Source organism: Monodelphis domestica, chromosome 1, assembly GCF_027887165.1.
Source record: "Monodelphis domestica isolate mMonDom1 chromosome 1, mMonDom1.pri, whole genome shotgun sequence".
NCBI lineage: Eukaryota > Metazoa > Chordata > Mammalia > Didelphimorphia > Didelphidae > Monodelphis > Monodelphis domestica.
Window position 1 is genome coordinate 469,534,465 of NC_077227.1, and position 24,486 is coordinate 469,558,950.

Sequence of the window (24,486 nt, forward strand, 5' to 3'; positions counted from 1 at the left end):
ATTAACCCAGTTAATGATGGAGCATATTTCTTTTAAACCCTTACCTTTGTCTTAGAATCAATACTGTGTATTGGTTCCAAGACAGAAGAATGGTAAAGGCTAGGCAATGGTGGTAAGTGACTTGCCCAGGGTCACCCAGCTAGGAAGTGTCTGAGGTCAGATTTGAACCCAAGACCTCCATTCTCTAGGCCTGATGCTCTATCTACTGAGCCACCCAGCTGCCCCTCTCACAACGTTTTTTTTGAACAAGGGAATGGGATGGTATTATAATTAGGTAGCTGTGAGACAGTGTAGGTGTTAGAAATAGAAAGGTTCTTCTTCCTGATTTCAAATCTGGCTTCAGAGATTTATTAGCTGTGGGATCCTGGGCAAGTCACTTAACCCTGATGTGTAGCCCTTTGATTCTTTTTAGAATTGATATCAAGACAAAATGAGGATATCTGTATCTATCTATATCTATCTATCTATCTATCTATCTATCTATCTATCTATCTATCTATCTATCTATCTATATCTGGCTCTGCCTAGAGATTGTGAAGTAAATAGATAAATGGATCTGAAATCAGAAAAACTTGGCTTCCAATCTAGCCTTGGATCAAATGAGATATTTGGGGTAAAAGGTGGGTTAAAGGGGGCAGCTGGGTCTCTCAGTGGATTGAGAGCCAGGCCTAGAGACGGGAGGTCCTAGGTTCAAATCTGGCCTCAGACACTTCCCAGCTGTGTGACCCTGGGCAAGTTACTTGACCCCCATTGCCTAGCCCTTACCACTCTTCTGCCTTGGAGCCAATACACAGTATTTACTCCAAGATGGAAGGTAAGGGTTTTATTAAAAAAAAAAGGTGGGTTAAAAAACAAATGAAAGAAACAATCATTGATTTCACTGAAGAGAATGACAATGATGAGATAACATATCAAAATTGGTGGGATACAGCCAAAGCAGTACTCGGGGGAAATTTATATCCCTGAGTACCCATATTAACAAAAAAGAGAGGGAGATCAATAAATTGGGCTTACAACTTAAAAATTTAGAAAGAAAACAAACGAAGAGTCCCCAAATAAAAACTAACTTGTAAATCCTAAAAATCAGAGGAGAAATTAATAAAATTGAAAGTAAAAGAACTGTTGAACTAATAACAAAGACTAGGAGCTGGTACTTTGATATTTGAGGTAAAAAATGCTTAGCACATAGCAGAGGAGGTGCTATATAAATGTTTATTTCCTTCCCTTCCTCTTCCCCCTCCTGTGGGGTCTTTGGGGAAATCACCTTCTTTCTCTTGAGCCTCAGTTTCCTCAGTTTAAAAATGATGATCATACTCTTAGGACCCACCTCAGAGGGTTGTTGTGACAAAAGCACTTTGTAAATCTTTTAAAATATTTTTGGAATGTGAATTATTATTAGGACAGGAGTTGTGTATAGATAAGATTAATCTGACAACCTGTTCAGGATGGATATGAAGGGGAGAGCCTGGAGGCAGGAAGAGGTTTAGACTGCTTTTAGAACAGAGAAAGGAGAGAGAGGAAGAGATGTTGGAAACTGAGTTTTATTGGGGTAGACAGAGAAGACAGTAACTGTTATGCATATAATGGAAATGGCTGAACAAGTTAAAAGTATGTAAATTTAATGGAATGCTATTGTGCTGAAAGAAATGATGGAAGAGGTGGTTTCATAGTAACATGGGAAGACTTGTGTGAATGGATGCAGAGCAAGGAGTTCAGAACCAGGAGAACATTTTAGATTGTATCAATATTACAAAAATGTACACTTTTGAAAGACCTAAGAACTATGCTCAGTATGATAAGCAGAGATGATGGAGGAGGGCCAATGAAAAATGCTATCCACCTCTTGAGAGAGAGATGGGAGATTAATAGGTAGAATTTGTTTTTTTTAATTGTGCTTATCTAACAATGGGGTTTTATTTTTCTCTTTTTTTTAATTGGTGGTTAGAGATGGGAAGGAGAAAAAGATATGCTGACTAATTGAAAAAAGTCAAATTTAATTAAAAAGAAAAAAGAATAGTAGATTTAGTATTAAAAACTCTTTATATGCTGACTGAAAGGAATTAGCAAGACACTTGTTCCTTCTCCTTGAGGCTCAGTTTTCCCACCTATAACATAGATATTATAATTGTACTACTTTCCTCATTGAGTTGTGGGGAAAGGATGTTGTGTACTTTAAAGTGTCATATGGGGGCAGCTGGGGAGCTCAGTGTATCGAGAACCAGGTCTAGAGAGGGCTGTGGGTTGTGAGGTGGTGCTAGGTTCCAATCTGGCCTCAGAAACTTCCCAGATGGGTGACCCTGGGCAAGTCACTTAACCCCATTGCCTAGCCTTTACCACTCTTCTGTCTTGGAACCAATACATAATATTGATTCTAAGATGGAAGGTAAGGGTTTAAAAAATAAAATAAAATGAAGTGTCATATAAATGTTAGTTATTAGCATCATGGAGGGGATCAGAGGTCAGGTATGTGTAGCAAGGGGAAATAGGGGAAGAAGACCCCCAGAATCTGCCTGATAGGCATTTTTATCCTTCTTTTCTTGAAACCTGGACCAGACCTGACCTACCAGTGTGGACTGTGGATTTGACTGGCTAATCTTGTCATGAAAAAATTTGGGTAAAATGATAAGTGACAGACAGGTCAGAGCAGTTGGGGGAGCACCCCAGGGAGTGGATGGAACACTCCTGGCTAGTGAAGGAGTTTTTTGTAGTTCCTTACCTGGCTGGGCCTGTCTGGGGCAGGGTGGGTTCATCAGGAAAGAGGTGGTTGATAGAAGAGCTGCCCTGGTGGGAATGGCCCATCTGTGAGTTGGGGGACATGGTACAGGAGAAGAGGTTTCTGTTCAGGGAGCTACAGGTGGACTGCCCTCCTCCCACCCCATCCTCTAGCCCCCTTTCCTTGACTTTATTGTGATTGCTTTTTTTTTTTAAACCACAAGTCACCCTGAAGGAGCTACAAGGGCCTGGTTAGTAGATTTAGGTTCTGATTCTGCTTGGTTACTGACGTTTCCATGGGAACCCACCACGGTCTGAGCCAGGAAACCTCGAGGAATCAGTGGGGCTTGTGGTAGTTGAGATTTCCTGCCAGAGGATGACAGTTTCCCTAAAGGCCGGGTTCTGCAGGGCTGTATCTGGGCGCTGGTCACTTAGGGTCCTGCCTTGGACCCCGGGACCCTTGGGGGCTGTGGGCCGGTGGGTCTTCCTCCTTCCGGTGATATCCGGGGAAATGGGGGGAGGTGGAGATTGTGAGATAAAAGGTACCCATAAAATGGTAATGGTGCTTGCATCTGGGTGCGACATTTTTCCTGGGCCTTTTTCTTGGCCGCTCTCTACTAAATAAATCAATTGGGTTTTATGGACTTCGAGTGGAAAGGGTGAAAGGGGAGACTCTGAAACTAAGGCCCTCGCCAAGGTGAGACAGCCCCACAAAGGAGAGCGCTCTCTGAGCCCGGAGAGGTCCGGCTGGGTGGCCAGCGGGACTTCCGGGTGGCCGGAATCCCCAGCCCCTCCCCCTCCGTGAGGCATTTACATTTTATTAGGTGTACTTCAGTCACTTTCTCTTGGCCGCCCCGCCCCCCCTTCAGGCCCCTGGCTTTGTAGTCCCGGGATGAGATAGATTTTCCCTGAACTCTTAAGGGCTTTGGGGGAGGTTAGGAGGGTTCCTCACCCCTGCCCAGCCCCTCTCCCATCACTCTAGGTAATGGAGGTCTTCCTAGATCCCGGGCACACGGTGTCTATGAGTAGACTCTCACTGTGTGACCCTGGGTAAATTAAAGACCTAGAGAGGATCTTAGAGGTCATTTAATTCCACACCCTTGTTTTTACAGGTGGGGAAACTGAGGCCCGGGAAAATGACTTACTCAAGGTCACCCAGCTAAGGAAATGACAGCGCTGAAACATATTAAACTCTAGGGGTCTTAGTTTCCCTATTTTAAAGAGGATCATAATGTCATGATAGAGTTGTCAAGGGAAAGTTTTTAAGTCAGTGTTCCTTGATTCTGATATTGTTCCAGACTCTTGAGTGACAGAATTTTGTTGGTATGGAGTACTTGATGTATCTTTCTTGGTCTTATGCTCCAATCTGCCAAGGGTGTATTTTTTTTTAACCTACTTTTCAGTATCAGCTACATGAAATGGAATGGATTGAGGAAACTGAGGTAAAGTGACTTTTATTTGTTCAGCTCTTCCCTTTGTGCCTCATTCCACCCAAGTCTGACTCTTTGACTCAATTGACTAGGCATGGGGACCTTACGTCTACATTTCCTAGAATAGTCCCAGATTTCAAGAAAAGGACTCACACTTTATAAAAAGACTGCCCTTCAGACCACCAGGGGCTCTGATTTTTGACCATATTGTTAGAGAACTGGAGCTGTGGTTAGGCGAGGGGTTCTGAAGGGGGCAGAAAGTACTAATGCTGCTTTGAAATGTGGCCAAACTTAGGAAAGGGTGAAATTCAGAACCCCCCTCCAGATTGTGCAGTACCAAAAATTTAGCCCTTCCTCCTTGACTTGCAAGTACAGATATCTTACTGTTTTGGAAAACCTAAAGCCTCCAGCAGGCCCTGGGTCATTCCACAGTCCCCTTGCAGGTGGGTGAAGGGCAGGAAAGAGGCCTGGATTTCTCCAAATCCTCCTTAGAGGAATCTAGGGGTGGGGGGAGAAATCCTACAGAACAGAAAACTGGCGGGCAAGGCTGGGAGGGAGCTTGAGCAGAGAGGAGGATGGGGAGTGGGAACAGGGCTGCTTCTTCAGCACACACCCCAGCCCTGTGTGAGATATTCGACTCACAGACAGTGAAATTGCACCCTAGAGTTACGAAGCAATTGTCTAGCTCAGCAGCCGAATGAGCATGAAATGGTCCAGAAAGTAGCTAAATAAAATTGGCTAAGGCAGATGCATGAAAATAATGGGATATATATGTATATATATATATATATATGTGTGTGTGTGTGTGTGTGTGTGTGTGTGTGTGTGTGTGTGTATATGTTCATATACTAGAGACTTATCTTTCTAGAGTATGATATAGACAGACTCAATATATGTGAAAAGAATATGTGATTCTAGATGTGTGATTGTGTATATGTGTAATGGATATGACTGATCTGGGAATTGTTTTTCTAGGTCTTCTGAAATGCCAGTTGGCCGAGTTGCCTATATTCATTGTTCTTTGAATATCCTGTCCCCCCCCTTTTTAGCCCCCCCCACCTTTGCAATAAAATTTTCCCCAGAATAGAGTAATGAGCTACATTTCCTTGTTTTATTTCTTCTCCTGGCTTTTTCTCTTTCCTGATTTGGGATCCCTACTTGCTCAGATTGGGAGGTGGTGGTTGTTGACAGCAGGATAGGTAGGCCTGCTCCCATCCCACTTTGGAAGTGTGTGAAAAAGTTTGATTCAGAGGCCACTAGTGGGGTGTGTGAAGTCCTTCAGGGATTGCCCTTTTAGCCTTTGTATTCAGTTGGTGCTTACTTAGTACCCCTGGCTTATAAGGATACAGTGAAATAGAAGGGCTCATATTCTTTTTTTATTATTTTTTTAGATATCCAAATAAGCATTTTTCTTTTATTTTTTTATAATTTTAATTCTAAATATATTTTATTTTAGCAAATATATGTAATAACAAATTTCCGCATAAGTTTTCTGAAGTTATATGATCCAAATTGTCTCCTTTCTTCCTTTCCCTCCCCCATCCCTGAGCTGGCAGGTGATTGCATCTGGGTTTTACACGTATTATTATGCAAAACATATTTCCATATTGATCATTTTGGTTAGAGAATAATCATATAAAACCAGAACCTCAAAACAAACATCTATATAAACTAAAGTGAAAAATCACATGCTTTGATCTGCAAGAAGGGCTCATAATTCTAACTGGAAGGGACAAGACTGATCCAGAGAAAATAGAGAAACAACAACAGGCACCAAGACTTGTCAGACCATACATGTTAGCTGTAGCTCAAAGAAAGGAGAGAGAGAAGAGTGTGGGTGGGGGAGTTTCCATAGTGGAAAATGATGGGAATGTAGATATCAACTATGATAAGCAAAAATTAACATTATTTTTGTTGAATCATTGTATTTGACGGCTTTTTTTTTTCAGGTAACATTCTCGGTGGCTAGGTTTCCTAGATGTCCAGCATAAACTAGGACTCTGAGGCTAATATAGTGATGGGATGTGTACCTTTTAAGACCCCAAACAAATGCTTTCTCATTTTGGCCTCTTGGTTTCTGCTTTTTCCATCTTCATTTACTATATTCTCCTTCCTTATTCTCTCCCTTGCTATGAAGGGGTGACGTGACCTCTTGGAGGCCTGCCCTATATCTCCAGTTTTATTGGTGCTTTGGCGAGAGAAAACTCTATTTAAAATCCATCTGCTTTCCTTTGGAACTTAGTGAGTTTTTTTAATAGACTCTTCAGAGGTCTAAGGAATCTTAGTGGATCATCCAGCCCAACCCCTTCTTCATTTTGCAGTGAAGAAACCTGTCCTTAGGTGAAGTGACTGGCCTAAAGCCATATGGAAGGGTCCTGAGTGGTAATAGCATTGTGTAGTGGTGGATAGAATTTATGCTAGGGTTGGAGCCAGCAAGAACAACAAGTCAGATCTCACCTTTGACATCAGATGAGTGACTGTGGATAAATCACGTAACCTCTCTGAGTATCAGTTTCTTTATCCTTAAAATAAGGGGGTTCAACTCTATGGCCTCCAGGAGCTCCTCCTGCTCTAATTCTGTACATTGTATGTAAGTAGACTTAATTAGTATTATCCAACTGCTAGTACGATGTTCCTGTACTATTTTGTTTTTTAATTTTTTTATGAACCTCTGGGCAAATCAGTTTTCTCATTTGTAAAATGAAGTGGTTGGAAGAGATGATCTCTAACACTGTCACCCTACTTTGTAGCCCATTTTGTCCGCTTCTTCCACATTTTCCCCTCTGCCTCCTTTCTTCTTCCAACAAAATTCTGTTCTGCTCACCTGCTACCCAATTAACACCCAGATAGGCTTCACACCTGCTGGGGACTTGGTCTTCTAACCTGAACTGTGACTCTTCTGGGATGCGGGATGGTCCCATATGCCTCTTTAACACAATTGAGACTAAGGGTAGGCTTCTTGACAGAGGGTTGCAGTTTATTCCTTGGGGTAAGTGTTTCCCCCCAGGACTACCAATCTAGGTTTACTGCCCTGGAGACCTTCTGGGAGGGGAGTAAAGTTGCATTTTGAAGATAATACCAGATTTCCTCCAGGTCCATTCTAACCCTAGCCTGGCTCCCAGAGAAGAGTTTCCATTCTCTATTGGAGCCTTGGAGGGGATTGGAGCTGTGGCTGATAGAGTGCTGTTCTGTAAAGGACAGATGGGCTCAAGGCAGAGTGGTTTGATTCCAAATTGGGTAGGACTTAGAAACCCAAACCTCTTTAGTCATTAGCCACATATAAAGACAGTAAAAGAGCCCCGACCTTGATCTAGAACTTGTTCTGTCTGCTTGTCTTGGCTTAAGGGCCAAATAATAATGATAATAGCTAGTATTGGTATAGCACTTGAAGTTTACAAAACACTTGTATGTGTATTATCTTATTTGGTCTTCAGAGTGGCCCTATCAGGGAGGTGCTATTATTATCCCCATTTTATGGAGAGTTTCTCCATCTGTCAAATGAAGAGGATTAGCCTAGAAGGGGTTCCTGTTCTCCTGGGACTCCAGCCATTCTGGAGAGAGGAGAATCCAATGTCCAGCCCCTAAGGTGCCTGGCCTGGGCTGGCTGGGTCTGATGCCCTGGGGTGGCAAGAGAGGTTAAAGTTGAGGAAAAGGACTAGTAATTAGTGAATTGAAACCAAAGCTCTTTCTCTTTTCCCAGACCCTGCCAGGAAGTGACAGACTTTCAATCTCCTCCTCTGCTCCCCTATTTTATATGGCAAATTTCTCACTCATCTCTATAACAAAGAGCCTATCCCTAATCTGGAGGGGGAAAGAGGTCCAGGAGGAGGAAGGTGGAATATCAGGATCTTTGGATCCTTTTGGGCTTTGGGAGAGGGGACTTATATATGAGTGGCTGGCCATGGTAGGTCCCTCTTTGAAAGTCTTTTCTCTTTTAGCTGTCCCTCCCTCTGCTTGCCTGGGTTGCCCAGGGTTGACTTTCATGTTGGTCTGCATTCCAAAGCCATGTAAAATTCAGTCTCCAATTTCCTTCTCCACCCCCCCTCTCCCCCCCAACCCATTGTTGGGCCTGCCCCCTTCCAGATTCATAGAAAAAGATCCTGTAGATCTTAAAATTTTTGCACCCCCCTCCAAACCACTCATCTTTATCTTGTACCAGGAAGTGAGATTTTAAAATAAGAATGTTCTTAAAGCCTCTGCTATACCCCCAAAATATAGGACTGGCTGAGCACAGGGCTGTGGAGTCTTAGGCTGGAAGTTGCATGCAAAATGGTCAGTTATAAAGGACAGATATTAAGAAAGTAAATCTGAAGAAAACTGAGCCTTGAGGCTTTTGGCTGTATTGGGCAGAGGCCCCCAGAGCACCTTTCTGCCCCTTATGTGATGCTTTTTCTGAAGTTTCACCTCTCTTGAGGTATGGGACTCTCTTTTGGTGGAGGGGAAAGGGACTTCCAACTGCAGGAAGTGCATGAGAAGGAGCCTGGGATCTTTCCCAGCCCACCCCATTTGAAAGTGACTTGGAGAATAAAGGGGGGGGCTTGGGGGGACCGGCAATTGACATGCGTCCCTGTGGATTTATTGCAATCTGCTCTAGATTGTGGGGAGGTAGGGGAGTCTTGTCTCAATTGGCTTTGTATCTCTCCCAGTGCCCTGGTACAGTGCTCTGGGTATAGTAGGCATTTAATAAATGCTTGGTGAAATGAATGCATATAAAAATGAGTGGGTTTATTTTTCTTCCTTTGTATCCAATTGAAGCAAAGGGCCTACTCCTCTCCCTTCTTCCCCAGTTCTTGGGCTGCTGGGTTTCATCATCATTCTATCATTGAGTCTTAGGATCACAGGATTTAGGGCTAAAATTTACTTTATTTCTCCTCTACCCTTGGTTTGGGGAGGAAGTGGAGAGAGAGCAGGACCTTGACTTCTGCCTCTGGAGACTTGGATTCAAGTGTTTCCTTTTATTCACCATGGGCAAATCCCTTCCCTTCTCAGTGCTCCTGGCAACACTAATACTTGGGTTGCTGATATGCATTGATGCCGCCGTGTTATGGATAGGGTTCTCTGTACTAATATATTTTGTACCTATGGTGGCCTCTGGGAATATAAAAATCAATGGAGAAACAATCTTTACCTTCAAGTAACATATATTTTCCTAGAAGGGACCCGAGTGGTCTTCTAGTCCCAACCCCCTCACTTTATAGATCAGGAAATTGAGACCCAGAAATGGGCAAGTAATTTACCTAAGGTAGAAAAAAGAAGAACCATTAACACCATTTCTGAGGACTGGCTGTTATATGTTCAGCTCTTGGGGGAACAGAAGCCTTGGAAGAATGAGGAGGGATTTTTGCTTTTTAAGAGTTTATAAGATGGGGTAGTAGGTAGGGATAGATGAGTCATACACGTGTAAAGATTGGATTGGGATGAGGAGATGGACTGGGCCTATGATTTTAAAAAGAGTAACATCAGTGTCTAGTGAATGGAAAAGATAGTTAATGAGAGAGTCAGAGAGAGGGAAAGAGACAGAGATTTAGCAAGGGCAGAGAAAGAGAAACATTGAGAGGGAGGGAAAGGGGGGGGGGGAGAGAGAGACAGAGACACAGAGAGACAGAGACGAGACAGAGAGAGAAAGAAATCGATCCCTGTGGGGGGTTAGTCAGGTTTCTCTGCTGGATACAGAGCCCACATAGGGAGGACATTTCCCCTAGTGGGAAGTAGAGGAAGCTTCAGACCCGTTGGGGAGGACCGGTTTGGCCAGAGCTGGAGAATCGGAGATAAGACTCTGAACTGCAGAAGGTAGGGACCCAATTATGGAGGGCACAGAGTGCCAGGCCAAGTGAGTTTGGACTTTATTCAGCATGTCCTAGGGGAGCCGTTGAATGGGAGAATCGGACATGAGAGAACTTTTATTACGAGCGTTTTGCAGCTTGTGTGTGTGTTAGCTTTCTTCTATGGCCTCCTCCCCCTAAAACTAGTTCATCTGGTAATGCCTAATGGTGGGAGTGAATGCCCAAATATCCTATTGATATTGCCAGCCCAACATTGAGTTGTTTATTAATGTTTTGATCAAATAGCTATGGAAAATGCCCTTTAAATGTTAGTATTAACCAACCTTTTAAATAAGTTGCATCTCCACGGAAGGGATGGCATACACTAAGCCATCCATGTCAGTCAGTAAGCTTTAAGTGCCTGCTATGTGCCAAGCTCTTTGCTAAGAGCTGAGGCGGGGAAAAGAGGCAAAAGAGAGCCTCTGCTCTCAAGGAGGACACGGTCTGGGGTGGTGGTGGTGGGGAAGACGTCTTCAGAACAACTTTGAACAAATGGCTCTTACTTAGCTTCCCCCTGTGAAGCCCCAGCAGGTTTGCTTGTATGTCTGACTGGTCAGGGTCAAGGGTGCGGTCTGATGGGGAAACACCCCCCAAATATTGAGTTCTCCCTAGAGGCACTGGCCGGTTATTCCCTGAATGGATCCTGCCCCTGACTGAGTTTAGCCTCCCTTTGGAGTTGGGCACTGGGCCATTCAGTGCTCCCATTGTTTGTAAATTTATGGAGACCTCAGATAAACACTGCGGAGTTCAAAGGAGTGGACCTGTGAAGGGAATTCACTTGCCATTTGTAATGAGGTTACTTATTTAACAGGTTTCCTCTGTCAAACCACTGAGAAATTACTTGAAGGCTCGGAAACCTGGGACATTTTGAACTGTGGCTAGGACTTAAGCGTCAGCATAATTGACCAATTTAACTTAAGTATCAACATTTGCCTGGGGCAGAGGTCAGCCAGCCTGAAAGCCGAGCTGACCAAAGTCTGTTGCTTTGTTAAGGCTATTTATTTAGCGCTTTAAGGGGGAGCGGCAGGCCAAGGTTTGGGAAGTGCCCCAGAGTCCATGTTCTCTTTACTCCTGCTCTCCCCCCTCCCCCTTGTTTCAAAGGCTTTTAACTGGATGCTGCTGATGGATGGATTCAAAAGGGCTGAAAATGTGATTATAACACTCATTGCTCAGTTATCTGAGCCTTCTAACCAGTTTTCCCACCTCCAGGCTGATGTTCTCACTCCAATCTATCCTCCACTATTCCCTCAGAGCAGTCTTCCCAATGTATTTCTGTGGTCATGCTGCTGCTCTACAGAAACACTTTCCTTGGCTCCCCATTGCCTGTTGAATTAAGTAGTGTCTCCAGATCCTGGCATTCAAGGTCCTTTTTGATTTGACTCCAACCCACCTTTTTGGCCTTTTGGTACGGCACTATCCCTTCTAGCCCACCTGGGTTATTCTCTCTCCTCCTGTTTACATTTTGCCCTTGACCATTTCAATTTTTTTGCTTTCACTGTTTACCAGGAATAGAATGAAAATAGAATGAATACTTACCAGCTCTACCCCTTCCTCAGAGGCCCAAATCAGGTACCACCTCCTCTAATATCCTTTGGTGACCTCTTCTTTCCCCCCTGGCAGTAGCGATCTCCCCTGCATCAAATATCTTCTAGCTTTTTGCCTGGACCCGGGCTTTCCAGTTATCTCCTTTTCTGAGTCAGTTCTTTGTTTAAGTTCTTTTTCCCACCTCCCCGTTGGACTTGCTTCTTGAGAGCCCAGCCTTTGTTTCCAGCTTTACCATAAGACCCTCCTAGCAGGAGATACATGACAGGTGATTGTGGAATTTGCCCTACCAAGGGAAGCAGGATTGGGTTAAGCCTTTAAGGATGGGTAGCCCCCACACCATGAGTTTGGATAACATTTTGGGCGTAGACACCATCACTAGTGGGAATGGGGGGAGATGGGACCCTAGTGATCTCGGATGAGAGATATTCCTCTGATGACCCTATGGTGAAGCATGTGCATACTTAGTGGAGTCATCACTCCCTGGCATGCATCTCAGTGGAGAGATGACAGTATCATCTGATAGCATCTCTGGTTTGGAGGCCATTTTTAGATGGGTCTTTGGATTCTTGGGGCAAGGCAACATCTAATCTATATCAGTACTTTCCTGCAGGGAAATGCTGAGATAAACACAGGCAGAGGGGGCAGCTCTCAGCCTTTCAGTGACCAATATCCTCCCCAAACCAAACCAAACCTAACTAAACCAAACTCCCCAGTTAAATAGTGATGAGATAAAAAAAAAAAACCAAAAAACCACAGACACACACACACAAAACCTTTGGTCAGCTTTGGAGCCAGTGTTATTGATTTGTTAAGAGCCTGGGAGCCTACCCATGTCTGTGCCTGACCCTGTGCTGGCAGGGTGGCATACAGGCACACAGAACAGAAATCCTCATTTACTGAGCATTGTGGGAGGCAAAGGAACCTCTTACACATAAGCACACTTTATATATAACTTACCCTGTAAGTGCCAGAACTTTAAAAGAAAAATTAAATTTAGGTAAACTTTAGGGTCCCTTGTGTGTATTCCTCTATTACATTATAGTCAGAGGCAAAAATTTAGAAATAAGCTTGGAGTGTGAGAAAGAATAGAGACAGATTTATCCAGAGCCTCTCATTATATACTATGTAGAGCTCATGATTATTATAACTTTTGTTCAGGTTCTAGGAGATCATTTTTGTCTAACATTTGAAGTTCTGGTTTTATTATGTCAGTAATAATCCCATTACACTAGTATCTCTTTTTGATGGCCAATGGCTCTAGAGATAACAGGCAGAGTGTTTTATAAGTTACCTTCTCACTTCCTTCCCTCATTCTCCAATCTGGGAGGATTTAATTATGGAGATAGAAAAAGAATTTGTTCCATGGCAGCCTTTCTGATAGTTTCTTGCCTCTCTCATTCAAGTCATTTCCCTTTAATGTCTCTTCCTTAAAAGGAAGAGTTAATTTTTCTCATCTTTAAAATGGGTATACTACTTGTAAGTACCCACTTCTTAGGCCTGTTGGAAGAACAGAGCTTTAAATTCTCAAGATATATGTCCTTGGACAAGTTGTTAAACCTCCCAGGAACTCAGCTTCCTCCTTTTCAAAAGGAGGTTGGATTAGATTATCTCCAGACTTTTTTAGTTCGGATGTTCCATTATAGGATTATAGATTAGAGCTGGAAGGGGCCTTGGAGGTCACTCAGTCCAGTTCCTCAGATTTAAATGGCCTAATAACCTTAAAAAGCCATATAAAAGTTTTTATTATTATTATATTAAGGGGATTGCTAAAATCTAGCACTGACTTTCAGTGTTCTAAGGAAAAGCCTGATAGCAGAAAGAACAGTGAATTTGGAGCCACAATAAGCTTGGCTCTATTAACATCCTTGGGAATGCCATTTCGACTCTGGGCCAAGTCCACAAACATTTATAATGTGCCCATATACTGGGCATTGTACTAAGTGCTGGGCATATAAAGAAAGTCAAAACTCAGGCCCCTCCCTGCTCTGGAGAGCTCACAGTTTAATGGGGGAGACAGGGTGCAAACAACTATGTTACAAACAAGACAGACATGCTGGTCTTCTGGTGCTTCAGGAAGCTGGCTCTGATCTCCTGCTTGGTTCATTTTCTGGGTGGCGGTCTTATTCTTGCCTGTTTGTAACTTTGTGTACTGTTCCCCACATTTAGGCAATCTTAGATATGACCTATATATCAAAGAGGAGGGACTAGCTCCATGGCCCTATGGATGGGAATACCTGCAGGCACACTGCTTTTGGGAGCCTTTGTCCCTTAATGCCTGGGGAGTTTCTTTGCCCTGGTACCTTTCACAGCCTGGGCTTGGGGTGCATTAGACACGGAGCCTCTTTTCCCCTCCATGAATGGTCTGGATTGATTTTTTTTTCTCTTTTCCAGTTTCTTCTTCCTAACTCTTGACCATTTGCAGGAGGGATTTTTCTATTGTTCAGTCATTTCAGATTCTTCGTAATCCCATTTGGGGTTTTCTTGGATATTGGGGGTTGTTTGCCAATTCCTTCTCTGGCTCATTTTACAGATGAGGAAACTGAGGCCAGTAGGATTAAGTGGCTTGTCTCAGGCCACACAGCTAGGAAGTATGTGTGTTTAAGACTAGATGTGAATTTTATATATTTTTTACTGAAATTTAAGAAATTGTCAGATGTTGTCACTTCTGTCCTTCCTGCTGGTACAGCATAAAGAAGATTGATGAGAGATTAGGGAACCTGAGTTCAAGTCCTAACTACTTGTGTAGTCATTTGAGCCAGTCATTTCATTACCTTGTACCTCCGGTTTTTGATCTGAACAATAGAAGGGATTGGACCTAAACAGTGATGGTGAACCTTTTAGAGATGGAATGCCATGCCCCCCCCCCCCCCAGGGGAAGGAGGGAGGAAGCGTTCCCATTGGACTACTGGATGGAGGGGCTGGTGAAGTGAGGAATATCCTCAGCCAGTGTAGAGAAGGGGAGGGGAGTGGCCTGATAGCTCTGCTCACCTCCAGCTCTGCCACCTGTGAGCCACTCACCTTACCCTCGTGTGCTCCCATTGGCTGCTAGGTGGAGGGGTGGGGCATGTGAAACAATGTCATCAGGCTGGGTGGAGGGTGGAAGGGAGCAGCTCTACCTAAGACCCTCTGCCTGTCTAGTAATAAACTGTGGGGGTGGGATGGGGGACGGGATGGGGGATGGGAGGGGAGGGAGGGTGGCCACATTGTGCCCACAGAGAGTGCTCTACGAGCCATCTTTGGCACCCATGCCATAGGTTCACCATCACTGGACTAGAGAAACTCTGAGGACCTTTCTAGCTCCAGGCCTGTAGGTGTTTCCAATATATCAGTTATGGTTCTCATCCTTTTTCCTGCCATTAGGACCCCCCCCAGTTTAGATCCCACAAATATTGTTAGCCCTAACTGGCATTTCTTTGACTTCTAGCCTATCCCATTTCTTAATTCTTTAGTTCATCTTTTACATATTTTCTGAGTATTCTTTCTAATAGATCTCTGATTGTCTCTCCTAGAAAACACCCTCAAATGTCTCCCATTTATTTACAGAATAAAAATATAAATTCTGGATCTCTAGTATTCAAGGCTCTTTACAGTCTTTTCTCTGGCCACCTGCCATCCCCCATCTCAAATTCTTCCTTTTTGAGCTGGAAGGAACCTTCCCAATAATTGAACATCTAGTCCAAACCCATTTTACTGGAGATGGACTAGATGGAGAAACTGAGGCCCCCAGAAAGTTGAATAACTTGCTTAAGGTGACACAGTTATTAAGTATTAGTCAAGCCCTCTGACTACAAATCTGTTTTGTTTCTCTTGCCACATTAAGCCTACAAATATTTGATAGTCTTCAAATTTGGACTTTTGGGGCATCTAGGTAGCATAATGGATGGAACACCAGGTTAGACTAAAGTTAGGGGGACCTGGGTTCAAATGTAGCCTTAGACACTTCCTAGCTGGGTGACCCTGGCAAGTCATTTAACTTTGATTGCCTAGCCCTTACCATTTTTCTAGAATTGATACCAGGATGCAAGGTAAATACTAAAAAAGAAACTGGACTATTTATTATATTCCTTTATTTTTCCAGCTATGCCTAGAATGAATTTTCCACCCCTGTTTTGAAGTCATTTTCTTTTTTTCAGAGACCAACTCAGGTGTCACTTCCTCCAAGAAGCCTTCCCTGATCAGTACCCATCCCTGTGTATCCAACATCTTAAAGTGATTTTTCCCTTGAATTTTTTTATACTTCTTGGATCCTTTTTTCATTTATTTCATTCTCTTCAAGATCTAGAGGTATCCTGGGGAATGTTTAACACCCAGCTCCCCAGGAAAAAAAGCAGACAATACATTTTTAAATTTAATGTGCATGATTACCATTTCCCCCATCACTTTAAGTCTAGGCCATAAATAGAACAATAACTCAAACCCTGATTTTTATGATCTGCCAATTTCGAAGTGTAAACACTCACAATGAAAATTTAACAATTGGCTTTCAAGCCTGGATGGGGGGGGGGGGTGCAGCAGCACAATACTGCCTGGACCCCAGATAATTGCCCATTTCCCATTAGATTTAGGAATCCTTGAGAGCAGGATTTTGCCACGTCTACCTAAGGTCTCCAGTGTCCCCCAGCGCGGGCTGTGGGGGTGTGCGGTGGGCGCTCTTAAATGTCGGACTGGAGCCGGCAGCCAGGGAGTCGGGGAAGAGAGGCCCGCATTGGAGGAGGGAGTCAGGGCGTTGCTTGGGCCGTCCCCTTCCCCTCTCCTTCCCTCCCCCACCCTAGCGTCCCTTCCTCCCCTCCCCCTGCTCCCCCAGTCTGGGGCGGAGCGGCGAGGAGGGGAAGAGGGAGCCCTGTAGTCGCACAGACCCACTAAGGGACGCTGGGACGCGGGCCGAGCCGATCTCCGGGAGCAGGGCTGGGTGGGGTTCTGTGAGCCTTCTCGGCCCGGCTCTGGCCCAGCTCTGGCTCTCCGCGTGGTTGTAAAACTCAGAGCAGGAGCGACCCTTACCCGTGGAGCGGGGAGAGGAATCCTTCCTCCCTGGGACCATTGGAGGGCCACGAATAAGGGGGTGGGCCCCAGCGGAAGGGGGAGGGACGGGCCTCGAGGAGGGCCTGGATGTTGTTTGGGAGGGGGCTGTTAGCCCCGCAAAGAGAAGTGAACAAAGCGGGCGCTGAATAAGTGTTTTTTGAACCGAGTCAAAGAATGCAGCTTCTTCTTTGAATGAGGGGGAAACCGAGGCCGGGGGAAAGTGAAATGCATTGTCCAGATCAAACCTGGGGTTAGTGGCACGGAGGGATGGGCCCTGGGGCTTTTTTGCCTTGTAGAGGAGGACTGAAGGCCTCAGAGAGAGAACTGGAGGGTTAAGGGATCTTAGATTTTGTTTGTTTGTTTATTTATTTTAAATAACCCTCATCTTCTGTCTTAGAATCAATACTGTGTATTGGCTCCAAGGCAAAAGAGAGGTAAGGGCTAGGCAATGGGGGTTAGATGACTTGCCCAGGGTCACCCAGCCAGGATCAATCCACTGTACTAACTGCCCCCAGAATCATATATTTTATGAATTTATTTAAAAAACAACAACAACAAATCCCTTACTTTCTTTTCTTTTTTCCTTTTATGAAACCCTTACCATCCATCTTGGAATCAATATTGTATATTGGCTCCAAGGCAGAAGAGTGGTAAGGGTTAGGCAATGGGGGTCAAGTGACTTGCCCAGGGTCACACAGTTATAAAGTTTCTGGGTCCAGATTTGAACCTAGGACCTCCCGTTTTAGGCCTGGCTCTCAATGCACTGAGCCACCCAGCTGCCCTCAAAATCCTTACTTTCTGTTTTAGAATCAGTACTGTATATTGGTTCCAAGACAGAAGAAGAGTAAGGGCTATATGATGAGGGTTAAGTGACTTGCTCAGGCTCACCCAGCCAGGAAGTGTCTATGGCTAGAGTTGAACCCAGAATCTCTGGGGTCAGATTTTAATTTAGGACTTCCAACCCCCAGACCTGGCTCTATATCCACTGAGCCACCTAGCTACCCCCAGGATCATAGATTTTGAACTGGAGGGGACCTTAGGGGTCAATCTAGTCTGTCATCCTTATATCACATCGGAGGAAGAGTGACTTGCCCAAGATCACACTGGTAGTAACAGAATGGGGATTTGAACTTGAAATCCATTGCTCTCCCCTTCCTCCTTCAAATTAGGTTTTCTTGAGTTCCATGAAGATTGATCAATCAGTGATCTATCTCTTTTTTCCTTCTTTTATAGCAGGCCTATGATTTGTAAGGCCCTGCGCTAGGTATCAGTCGTCTTTGCCCTTACTGGGCTCATAGTCTGGCTTGAGAGATAGTGCACACAGGCTTGGAAAGATAACTAACATAAGTAATGTTTGCTGAGGGCTGAGTGGAGCATACAGTAAGTTCTGCTGGAACTCAGGGGAGAGAGATGATTATGGACTGGCGTGGCCAGGAAAGACTCCTTGGAGAAGGTGAGTTTGGGGCTTGCCTTGAATGATGAGTAGAATTAGAATGGGCCAGAAGGAAAGGGGAATGGGGGCTTGAGGGGGGGGGGATACAATTGGAAGGGCAGTGTCTGCCTGCTGACAGGCTGAGACCCTTTTTGAGTTGATTCTGTAGGCAGTGGGGGGAATCACCCAAGGGTTTTAGCTGACCTTACTCAGAGAAGCCGGGAAGTAGAGGGAGTCACTTGAGTTAGTGTAGACTACCTGATGAATCTTTTCCCCATCTGGGGTGGGTTTCCTGTATCTGTTGGAAGCCAGGGGACTAGATTGAATGATTTTGTAAAGTCTAATCCAGTCTTAGAACCCCAGGGAATTTGCTGAACTCAGCATGCTTCCCTTTTCATTCTAAATGCCTGCTCACTCTTTTTTTCTCCTTTACCTCCCTCTCCATAATCCATCCCACAGTTCCCTTTTTGGTCGATGTACGGTAGAACCTGCGGATTTAGTGTCGTATCCTCACAGCTGGGAATGTAGAGAGATTTTGGCTGCTTGATAGGGGCAAAGAAAACAAGTAGGATTTGGGATCTGAGCTCTGGGGAATTTGGAGGGGTGGAGAGATTCAGTATGGAGCCATTTTTAAGGTAGATCTGGACCGGGAGGAGACTCTGGTTTAGCTAATCTTCTAAAGTATAGTCTGTGGATTTCTGCTGTGAAGTCTGGAGATGGTTAAGAAACCTCCTAATATGGGAGGGTAGAGGTCAGAGTCTTCACTTCCAGATAATTGGGGGGAAATTAACCTTTGGGATGAACTGAAGACCCCGACCTTCAGCTCTTGATAGTGTGGGAAGGAGATACTGCTCTTGCTGCCATAGCTTTACCCCACATCAGACCCGGTGCTAGCTATTTTAAAATTGGGGTTCTGCCTCTTGCCTCCTTCAGCTTCCCTTCTAGCTTCCTTAGATACCTTTCTAAGAAGAGAAAAAATACTCCATGCACTGTGAAAGAAATCTCTCTCCTGGGTCTTCTCCTGTTGTTGCACCTAGAAATAGCTGTTTGATACTTGAATCTTCCACAACTTATTAGCTCAGCCATTAGAGCAAAGGTGCTATAAGGTCAAGGCCCCTTTGGCCTGAGCCCGCTGACCCTTCACACCCATCACAGACCGAGCCCCAATAAGTCACAAATATGCTGTTGGGAGGTCCAAGGGAGAAAGCCTGGGTGATTCAGAATACATCTGTACCCACTGTAACACTGCTCCAGGCACCCACCATGGTGGGTCAGGAGTGCCATTTTTGTCCATAAAGGATCTCATTCTGAGAGAAAAAGGGACAAATTGATGATTTGAGAACACCCTGTACTTTCCTATAGAGAACTTGGCATTTCTTCCCTCTTGGCTCATGTGTCTACATATCTATGCATTTGTCCCCACTGCTTGTTATTGTCTGGGTTTGTTCCCCCTCTTTCCTCATTTCTCTGAAATCACCATCTTCCCCAATACTTCCCTCATTCATTAACAGGGCCTGGAGGAATTTGTTTGCACCACTGCTTTATTGGTTCTTCCAAACCCCCATTCCATGTGGAGTGATAAAAACAACTTAGCCTGAGACCAGAGTCCATGGGTGGGGGCAGCCACCCTCCTCTTCCCTTCCCCCCTCCCCCTCCCTCTCTTCCTATTTCTTTGGACTTTTAGCCTGGGATCAAGGTTGTCCAAGAGGGAGGCCTAAACTTGGAGAGTTAACTGTGTAATGGCTGGCCTCTTTTGGACAGAATCAAACCTTTGCCAGCATTCCCTCCACCTGGCACAGTCGGGAACTCCACCTTGTTTTCTGAATGGGCAAATAGTCATGGCCAACCCCCCCTCCTTTAGGCCTAAGAAATCAAAGGGGAGGCAGAAGAACAGCACAAGGGATTTGTGATCTGTTGGGAGAGCAACTAGAACTGGGAAGGGAGCTGGGACACCTGGGTTCCAATTCTGGCCTTGTTTGTACTTTGCTGTTCAGTCTGGAATACAGTGGTACCTCGATACACGAGCACCGTAAGTCATGAGCAATTTGAGCTGCGAGCAGTCACAATTGGGATTTTGTGCTCTAAGTCATGAGTGGATATTTGAATCACCAGCTTTCTCCCACCCTACACTAGCTAGCCTCCCAAACGTTCTGTTCCACAAGTTACGCTAGGCTGTCTCATTTAGTTCAGTGCTTATCTGGCCATGCAAGCATCTGTATTGAATTGCTTTTGCATTCTCCTTTATTTTTGTCTTTATTATCAGTTTTTGGGGCAGATTTCTTAACTTTTAACCGTGGGTCCTGAGGACGGAGGAATTGAAGGAGTTATAGCAGCAGCAGCATATGAAGGTTTTGCAGGAAATTAGTGGGGAGGAGCCCAAGATGGATGAGGTAATCAGTACAAACGAGATTAAGGAAATGTTGAGAATTTGGGAAAAAATTAAACAGTTTATTGAAAAGACTCCCCCAGAAAAAGTTGCAACAGGTTGTACGTTGGAGCTGTGTGATGACACTTATTATACACATTATCGAAACATTCTGAAAAGAAGGAAGAAACAAACTTCCATGGAAAGATTTTTGTTGAAATCGAGGAAAGTGGCAAAACAGTCAAAATTCAATGCAGAAAATGATAATTAAAATTAAAAAACAGCAATTAAGTTTAGCAATAAAATGACATATCATAAGTAATGTGTAAGGTCAATTTTGCATTTAAATGTAACATTATATATGTAGAGAATAAGTTATGTTAAGTGATAGCTCATGAAATGAAAGCCTTCCCCACTAGCATCTTTGCCTGACCTTGAAGGTAAATAACATTTCATAAGCAAGTTTATTTCTTTACATTTTTTCTTGTTATCTATAAATATATTTGTTTGTTATTTATAAAGTACATTTTCATATTTAAAAGCACATAAAACAAAAAATCCATGTGGTTTTTTGGGGCCAGAACAGAGTAATTGTATTTCCATTAATTTAAATGGGGAAATTTGATTTGATACACCAGAAAATTGAGTTACGAGCCTGGCCATGGAACGAATTAAACTCGTGTGTCAAGGTACCACTGTACCATTCTGTTTGGGCCTTGATTTCCTCATCTGTAAAATGAAGGGGAATTTTGGTCTTTAAAATCCCTTGCAGTCATGACATTTTTATAATTTCTTATTTTTAACATTTCACATTCTAAGGTCTCTTTCCATTCTTGACATTCTGTGCCTTATGTTCTATGGCTCTTTCATCTTGGGTTGGTAATAATGAGTGCTTAGTCCTGCCCAGGGTCAGGAAGCTGGACTGAATGACCCCTAGAGGTAAATTAGAGTCCCTGGAATCCAACTTGATAGGAACTCTGGGTTGTTTGCAGAGTAGAAGTGAGGTTAGTATACAGAATGGATTTTCCCTAATGCTTCAAACAGAAAAGAGATGTCCAGACTTATATGTGTATCATTTGTTTTCTGGGCTATTCCTTCTTCCTTATAAGCAATCCCTGTCTTCCTTATAAGCAAAATAGCCCTATGCTTCCTTTATACAGCAAATGGCTCACATGCTGCCTTTACTAATGGAGAGGAAGAAGGTGCATTTTCTTCCTTGTCATACATGTATCGCCTACAATGTGATCGCTAACCAAGTACACAGTTGAGGGAGGGATCTAAAAAGTATACCCGACATCCCTTCCCTTCCAAAAGACCAACCATCTTTGGGCTTGTACTGCGTGTCATAGCCCTGGGGTTTTGTGGGAAGTTGCTCCAGTGAGGCAGATTGCAATAATTTGCAGTTTTGGAGAGTTGCCTGAGGCTCAGAAAGGTTTAGTGACTTGCCCCTCTTCACCCAGCTAGTACATTTCAGAGATGGGATTTGCCCCGAGGCCTTTTACACTTTAACTTGAGCACCATCTACTATGGGCAGGTTGTTTCTCAGTCTTTGTACTGGTTTGTGAATACCTACAGCCACCCCCAAAGGAACCTTCCATTATTTCCCAGATATAAGTGGTCGCTTCCTCCTTAAAGTGTTAGGGCGTTTTCTATGCCTCATGATACTCTCTGTTCTCATATCATGGCTTCTTTTGGGTAACTCAGTGGATAGAACACTGGATTGGGAGTCAGGAAGATGTGAGTTCAAATGTGGCCGCAGTCACTCATTAGCTATTGTGATTCTGGGCAAGGCACTTAACATTGCCCTGCTGTTGGTTCTTTCATTTGCAAAATGGGAACAACAAATAGCATTTACCATTCAGGGTTGTTGGGAGGATAAAATGAGATAATATTTGTAAAATGCTTTGCAAATCTCTATATAAATTCTATAAAAATGATTGTTAAAGACTATATGATTCCTTTGCTAGACTAGGAGCTTCTTGGGCAGAGTTCCTTAAGTATCCCCCAGTACCTTGCATGTGCTTCTGTATGTGGTAGCTATCAATACATGATTGTTGAATATATGTGCCAAGATGGATTTCCCTATGTTTTTAGAGAGAGGATGGGACCTTATTACCAGCTTCATTAATTTATCTGAATTTTCCTGACCCTTGCAGATAAGATTATCTCTATGGCCTTCATTGAAAGCCAATGAAAATTGTCACCTTTGTAAGACTTCCAAGCAAATACTAGTATGATGTAGTAGAAAACTGGATTTGGAGTTAGGAAGTCCTAGGTGTGAATCCTGCCTCAGATTCTTGTATACAAGCTGTGTAACCCTGTGGAATGAGGTAGCTGAATTTGATGACCTCAGAGGCCCCAACCCGCTCAAAGTCCATTATCCTTATGAGTCATATGTATATATGTGTGTGTGTGTGTGTGTGTGTGTGTGTGTGTGTGTGTGTGTGTATTTACAGACATATCCACATATATTTATTATAGGTGGGAAATGGAACTATGGACCAATTTAGCTAGAATAAGGAGTAAATTAAGAGGATCAATGTAAAATAAGGTGGGGAAGATAGAATGGAATCAGGATGTAGAGGGACTTAAATACCAGAATAATGAATTTATTCTTAAGGTAGGAGAGAACAACAGAGGGTTTTTGAGCAGAGATGTGATTTGGCCAGATCTGTACCTTGGGAATATTATTTGGGCAGCTGTGTAAAGGGAGAATCAGAGAAGGGAAAAGGCTGGAGGAAGCCAGTTAAAAGGTATTCTAGTAGTCCAGGTGAGTGGTGATGAGGCCCTGAGCTAGGAGAGTGGGAGTGGAGAGAAGGGGATGTATTTTAGAGCTGTTGTGGGGACAGAATCCTTAAGACTTGGCAACTGATTGGATATATCAGGTGAGGAAGAGAGGAGAGTCATACAGGACTCTGGATATTTGAATCTGGACAACTGGGAGAAGGGTGGTGCCATCCATAAAACTGGGAAGTTTGGAGGAAGGGAAGGTTTGGGAGAGTTTGGGGCCTACCAAGTTGGAGGTTCCAATGGGAAAGCCAGGTTGACATGCCAGAGGCAGTTGGAGATGTGGCAACAAAACTCAGGGATGAGATTGGGGATATATAAATATATATACACGCACTATAACTGTCTGTCTATCTGTCTGTCTGTCTGCCTGCCTGCTTGCCTGCCTGCCTGTCTGTCTGCCTGCCTGTGTCTGTCTGTCTGTCTGTCTATATATCTATCCATCTATGTATCTGTATACATACACATACAGAGTTATCTCTTCCATATGGGGGGGGAGGGTTAGGGGCATGTCACCCCCACAATTTGGAAAATCCATATAACAGTTTTTGGCCCTCCCTTTGTTCTGGAGAAGAAGTCTGAATTTTTTCTTTTTCCTTTAAGGGATGTTTACAGTTCCTTATTGTAAAATTTGGGCTAAGTATGCATTTCTGAGTTTCTAAACTTTTTCTGTGTTGTCTCCCGGCCTTCATGTGTCACCACTCACTTCCACAAAACTCCCCCAAAATTTCCACTGAATTTGTTTACTAACTTCTTTAATTTTTTATGTTGATTTGCAATATATTGAAACTGTTAAAGTTCCTATGTAGAAGGGATAACTGAATAGACTTTGGTATCATAATAATAGCTAACATTTATGCCTACTGTGAGCCAGGTGTGTGCTAGACATTCCAGAAATATCATGTCATTTGAGACGATATTTGTCATAACCCTAGGAGGTAGGTGTTGCTGTTATTCCCATTGATAGTTGAGAAACTGAGGAAAATAGAAATTAAATGACTTGCTCTCAGGATCATACAGCTTGTGTCTGAAGCTGGATTTGAACTCGGGTCTTCCTGACTTTGCTGTGACATCTCACCACCTACAGTCATTTATGTAAAAGTGATAAGTGAACCCATGGGAGTGCAAAATAATTTCAGGATTCTGGACTCAGTGGTCGATGTAGATTTTGTAAGGAAATAGTAGAAACAGGACCATTTTTTTACAATAAGCTTTAAAAATATGGGATTTTCCAAATATCTAGCAAGATGTGACTTGGTAGCTAGAATTATGTATCAGAAGCTTGCTCTCTTTCATGGACTAATAGATGCTAGATCCCCATGCTATAAATACAAGCCTCAGTAATATCCTGGAGAACTCAATCAATTATCACAT

At 43.7% G+C, this 24,486-nt stretch overlaps 1 protein-coding gene and 1 long non-coding RNA gene across 3 annotated transcripts in view; one reads left to right on the forward strand and one right to left on the reverse strand.

Moving 5' to 3' along the window:
* LOC130456470 (uncharacterized) overlaps positions 1–3,494 on the reverse strand; it is a 3,951-nt gene extending 457 nt beyond the window's left edge. The window contains exon 1 of the long non-coding RNA XR_008915360.1: positions 2,717–3,494. This is a non-coding gene — a long non-coding RNA (uncharacterized LOC130456470). The remainder of the gene's footprint in view (positions 1–2,716) is intronic.
* RXRA (retinoid X receptor alpha) overlaps positions 1–24,486 on the forward strand; it is a 467,242-nt gene that overhangs the window by 167,759 nt on the left and 274,997 nt on the right. The window lies entirely within an intron of this gene.